Here is a 6,442-nt window from a genome sequence, read left to right on the forward strand (position 1 = left end):
GATACCACAAATTTAATCGTACGACAAACGTCATCACATGCCTACCGACAACACGAGGCTCGAAATAGGAAACTAAAAACCGACCAATAGAAATTAACGATATAAAATATTTTTGAATGATTTATGATTTAAGAAACGTTTTAATTGGTTTATTATATTTTATTTTGATTTAAGGCAAAAAGACAAAACAGAAAGAAACGTTTCAAAAAATCGACAATAAAACAAACAAACATGAACATCGTTTAGTTTTAGATCAATATTCACAATTTTTTACAACAGTTGTTTTATTTTTTTTTAAATAGTGACGTTAGCGCCCTCGTGTTAGTTAACTGTACATTAAGGAAACGCCGAATATCAACAAACACGGTAAAGAATGTCAGATCAACAACAGGTAAAGTTTTCGAAAGAATGTCCTGGTAGTATTATGCTTATGCTTGAAAGATGTTTTTTTTTGCTTTCCGAAGTTCAGTTCTTGTTTACTTTTGCAGGTACAGAAACCAGACGGAGGAGACTCCGGTTCAGAATACATAAAATTGAAAGTAGTTGGTCAGGTGAGCTAGGCCTAATTAGGCTTAATGTTAAGCCTAATATATAATTTTCTAGTTTATGCTAGGCAATAAGCATTAATAGTTCAATATAATACGGATTATTTGATAACACACTGAAAATTAAATTTTTTTCTGGTTTGACAAAATAATTTAATTAAAATTTAGATATGATATTAAACCATTATACATATTTCAATTTATTATGGAATTGATAACATTTTCTTGTAATACTAGTAGTAGTACGATCACTTTGAAAGTGAAGTCTTTGCAGTTTGTTTCCAGAGTTTGTTTATTCTCATCTCAAAAAAATAAAATGCCTAATTAAGTCATATTAGAAATAAAGCAGAGAAGTACAATAAGTGAAAAAAGATAAGCAAATCTGAACAAACATAATCAGTAACTAAGACGGTGTATCATTTTTCACAACCATACATCCTTTCAACAAACATTAGAATGAATGTAAATTAATACACATCAGGCAGATCATTTATAATTACAGAGAAACTGTTCAATAAAATCCTATATATCTGACTTTCGAAACTTGCATTTTAACATTCACCCACACATGCCTTAAACTTAAAGAAAGAAGTATCATTTCAGAGCAGCATCTTCTCCAAATTAAGAATCTTTTTTTATAATAAAAGAATCAAAAGTGAACGTGGTAGTTAAAAAACAAATACCAGAGTTAAATACAAAAAGAAAATAACCTTCTAACTTTTAAATTCAAATTTCTTTGAGTAGCTCTTTCCATCATTTAGTTGTAGGCTTCAAGTTTTTATTGACAATTACACCTAACCCCTTTTTTGAACACAACAATTTGTTCCATTCACCCAAGAAATAGGTTCTTATCAGATTTCCATGCCCAAACTGCATTTGTTTATGCTTATTGATATTGGAAACTAATTTTGTTTTAGCTAAGTCCTTAAAACTATCCACATGCTTCTTAGAAAACAAAGAACTCATACTCAATAGTATCAGGCGATCTTAGCATCATTTCTTTATAAGTTTTACCTACCAATAAGCTGTTTAAAACAAATGTTTGAAAAAGAAACTCTTATTGTAATACAATAATGACATACTTCAATTCAGAATAATATTAATATGTATTGCCACTACAATTTTCTACTAGTTTTTTTGCTAAAGCTGTAGAATTCACACTTCTTAATTACTTTCAAGGGACTTATCAAAGGCTTTCATAAAAAAATTTAATCTCAACTGAAATGCTCTCATAAAAGAGAAGCACAAAACATTTTCCCCAAATATTCATAAAATGCTAAATTTCAGAAAGTTATAAATTATTTCTGACAATTGATTCAAATATTATGTGTACATTCAATAAATTATATGTATAGTTAAGTTACACCTTCCTTTTTAATGTTAATTCAAAAAGTTGTTGATCTTTAGTGAGGAGACATAAAAAAATAAGACTTAATTTGATTTAAAAAACTATTCAGTATTCTGTTCCTCTCAATTAACAATTGTCTTATGCCTGTCAGTTACTGCCTCAAACTTAGTGTTAAGTGGATTGTACTTTTAAAGTTTCTTGATTGTATGATAATTTCAACTATTTAAGCTATGAGGATAGAATTATGAGTTTTGGACCTTTTTTCTTAGGGGCACAGAAGAAAAAGTGAATTTGATTCAGATGGTTAAAATTAAGGTTTTGGTTAGCCTTTTTATGGGCTACCTGATTCATGAAATTAAAAGGTTGGAATTGTGATCTTGAATATTAGCGATAATAAGTTTAAGGGTAGAAGGCTTAGATTCAACTTGCTGTAAACAGTTCTTTAGTGATTTTGTTAAATGTTTTGTCTGATGATATATGGAGGTTTAGATGTGAAAGGCTATATTTAAGTTGGATTGACAAACATATTTTTTCTTTTTTGGATTAGGGGCAACCTCAATGAACTGAGTGGCCTTTTGTCACCTTGCCCTTATGTCCAACAGGTGCTGTAACTTACTGGCTAAAAATGTTTGCCTGTCTGTTAATTTTTTTACTCCTAAATATTATGTGGTGTATCAATGAAAAGTACTAAACCTTAAGATCAATAAATTTTTAAGAATCCTTATTTGTTCACTTTGTTTTCTAGCTATTCTAAGCTGAAGTGTTTGCTGTGGCCACTCTTTCTCATAAACAAACTTTTGTGTAACAGTTTCTTGAAATCTAGTAGATCATTTAATAAGATTCTAGGTACATTTTTTGCCACATAACTTTGGCTTGACAAACATTATAAGATAAAAATTAGGCATAAATTTAGGTTATATATGAAGGTAATTGGCTTGTAAAATTAGAATCTACAGTGAGGTATAACTTTCCATTCACTAAGTTCCATTACATTTCTTAGTTTGAATGTTGCCAAATACTGTTGATTTTTAGTTCATAAGTAAAATACTTTCTAATTATTATTTTGAGTGGAAAAAAAATTATAACCCAGAAATATTTGATTTCTTATAAAATTTTGATATTGAAATCTGTTTCCGAAAATAGTCTGGTGCAAGGAAGAAAATTGCTGTTTTGGGCTTTATGGAGTTTGCTACAGATCATAACATGAGAAAAATTACTTTGGTGGAAGGCAATTTGGCTTATTGAGGTCACATTTCATTAGGCAAAAACAATAATAGTTATAATGCAGATTAAGTATAGCTCTTCCTGCTATTTAAAAGTCGTGTATATCATTTAAAGTAACTTAAATGTAAAATAATATATGTTAAATAACAAGTCTGTATTTATACTTATAAAATTTAAACCTGTTGTTTCTGATATTGAAGTTACTTATCCAACTTTTTCATACTATTATTCAAATAGAGCAGCCATTAGAAAACTGTAACCTCCTAGTATATTTTAATATCTGCATCGGGTTTCTACTAATTCTCTTATACTCCAGAGAAAAAAGGTCTAAAACCCTTCAGTAAGTTTCTCCACGTAGCTTGTATGATTTAAACTAAGTTTCATTCTAGTACAAGTAACCCATTCCAAGGCACTTTGCCTATTTTTTGTATTAGACCATAAAATCTATCTTGTTCTTAGTTTCAAAGTTTGTGTAATAAGATCAAAATTCAATTTTTTCTGTTCACCACACCTAAGCATTCAGAAGGCTTTAAGATTAATAAATAATCATGCCTAAATCCTTCTCTTTTTCCACAACACCATTGCTTTTGTCACACAAAAAGAAAGTCACTTCCAGTTTTATTACCGTATAACCACACTTATCAGGATTAAAACTTCCATCTTCATGTCTATTCAAACTTATGTATAAGCTTTTTCAGTTTTATTAATCAGCGCATTCTGATAATTTTTTGTTTTTATGTGATTTATGTTATGGCAATTAATACTCCTAGTTAGCCTGGTATATAAATTGACTACATTATATATCAGGCTATTTTTTAGTCCTTATCCATGTAGTTAGCTTGCTTTTATAGAAAATTTTTGATAATTTGTATCTGGATAGATGGTACTAATTTTTTACACAAGGAATATCCAAGAATGACTGGCTGTCACATTTCTAAAACTTAATTTAAAATCATAATACAATGTAGTTTTTTAAAGTTTGTTTCTTGTTTTGAAATGAATACACTATTCTGCCCATAAACTGCCTTTAAGCTCATAAAATTGTTTACTATTTTAACTTTCTTGTTTTAGGATAGTAATGAAATTCACTTCAGAGTAAAGATGACAACACAAATGGGAAAATTGAAAAAATCATACAGTGAAAGAGTGGTAAGAATCTTTGTGTATGTTAGAGATTCTTCTTTGCAAATTATAAACAAATTTAAGAAAAAGTCTTTGAAGAAGAGAAGTTCATTGATGTGAAGCCAAAAAAAGTTTCCTTGATCAATGTTTTTTATATGACCAGTAGAGTTTCTAAGAGTTTTTTAGTTTGGTGAGGGGGTTCAACTATATTAAATACAAAAGAAATAGGATTTTTTGTTTTTAAGAAATGTCTCTTTATTATTCATAATTATCAAAGAAGCTGAAATTATCTCAAGCTGTCTTTGCACAGCTTCTTGGCAGTCTGATGTTGTTTCAAACTACCTTTAAATCCGCCCTTAGGTCTTATTTGATTGGAGATATTTATTTCAGTTTAAATTGCATTATGACTAACCTGCATGTGAAAAAAAAATTGCATGTCAGTGGGGGTTGCAGTATAGAGAGAATAGATTCAGTGCCCACTGACCCCACCCGCCATGGAGTCCTACGAGGGGACGCACTACTCTCTTTAATTATGGATCCCCATTCCAAATAAAAAAATGTTAAAAATCTGCTTATTGGTAAATGACCACGCCTAGAAGACTCTGAACAGCAGTCTCCATCACACAGTACACCTGTACCTCACTTTTTAATCATGCATTCACTATCAGATAAATCTTTAAGGCAAATGTCTCCTTTTTTTATTCAGAAGGGCTTAGAGGGGGCTTGCTGTTAAGAAGCTACGTTCTGGAGACATCTTAGTAGAAACTTCCCATCCTAAGCACAGTGAACTTCTCTTGAATTCAAAGGCCATTGGGGATATACCTATTGAGGTTACTCCCCACGCTTCCTTGAATTCCTCACATTGAGAGGGATTTGAAATCTATCCCCGAGACGGAGATCCTTGCTGGTTTCTCCAATCAAGGAGTTTCGGCAGTTCGAAGGATCTCCACAAGTCAAGATGGAATTATGGTGCCGACCTCAGTTTTAATTTTGACATTTTCATCACCACGTCCACCTGCCGCCATTAAGGCAGGTTATTTAAACTGTAAGGTACGGCCCTATATTCCCAACCCTCTCTGATGTTTTCAGTGTCAGCAGTTCGGTCACTCAAAGACACCTTGTCGTGGTTCTGTGATGTGTGCTCATTGTGGTGGCAAGGACCATGACTCCTACGAGTGCAAAATGGACCCTCACTGTGTTAATTGTAGTGGTTCCCACCCCGCCTACTTTAGGTCTTGCCATAAGTGGGTGGAGGAGAAAGAGGTACAGCGTTTGAAGACTCTAAATAACATCTCTTATCCTCGGAAGCTATTGTTCCCTCCTACATCATGGACATATGCCTCTGCACTATGTTCCACTGCTACAGTGGGAGTGCAGACGGACCTTTCCGTGCCTCCATCTGAGTCTTTTTCACGCCATGTGTGGGGTCTTCTGCCCTCCATGGATAATAGAGTTGATCAATCTACGTCTACCCCAATCTCTCTGTTCCTTCCAGTGACTGCCTGGGTCAACCTCCTCGGGCACCAGCCTCTGGTGTCCATGCGGGTCCTTCTTTGGCCCCATAATGCAGGACGATTATTCGATCACGTCCTCAGTCATTAGATTCTCACTCTGATGACAGAGATCTGCCCGCTCTTTCAAGGGCAGGATCCATGGAGGTCGATCGACCTCCATCTAGTAAAGAAAAATGGCATGGTCGTAAACCGAAGGGTTCTCCACCCTCTTCTCCTAAACATACATAAAAATGGCTACTTTGATACAGTGGAACTGTCGAGGTTTTCTTTCGAATCTCGATGACATTAAGGCCTTGATTGAATCCTATCATCCCGCGTGTCTCTCCTTACAGGAAACATTTCTGAAACCTGCCGATACAGTCACTCTTCGGCTGTTTTCCTTGTACCGGAATGACAGGTTGTATGATGGGCAGGTTCACGGAGGGGTGGCACTGGTGGTCGACCAGCATGTGCCCTTCTTATCCATGTCCCTCGATACACCCTTGGAGGCTGTACCATACGTGTTTCCTTGGGTTGTGCCATCACTGTTTGTTCTCTCTACCTGTCTCCTGGGGAGACTTATGATCAATCGGACCTTGACGCTCTTGTTGACCAGTTGCCACCTCCCTTTTTACTTTTGGGAGACTTAAATGGACACCACCCCCTCTGGGGTGGTGCTGATATTGATCGTTCCATAGAGCATATGCTCT

The 6,442-nt window shown here is 34.1% G+C and overlaps 1 long non-coding RNA gene across 1 annotated transcript; it reads left to right on the forward strand.

The window, feature by feature from the left end:
- Positions 1 to 325: 325 nt before the first annotated feature.
- Positions 326 to 4,241, forward strand: LOC111088451. Its single transcript, XR_002612975.1, has 2 exons — positions 326 to 551; positions 4,189 to 4,241. It is a non-coding gene; the product is annotated as an uncharacterized LOC111088451 (long non-coding RNA).
- The last annotated feature ends 2,201 nt before the right edge of the window (positions 4,242 to 6,442 follow it).

Source organism: Limulus polyphemus, unplaced genomic scaffold, assembly GCF_000517525.1.
Source record: "Limulus polyphemus unplaced genomic scaffold, Limulus_polyphemus-2.1.2 Scaffold3794, whole genome shotgun sequence".
Taxonomy (NCBI): Eukaryota; Metazoa; Arthropoda; class Merostomata; order Xiphosura; family Limulidae; genus Limulus; species Limulus polyphemus.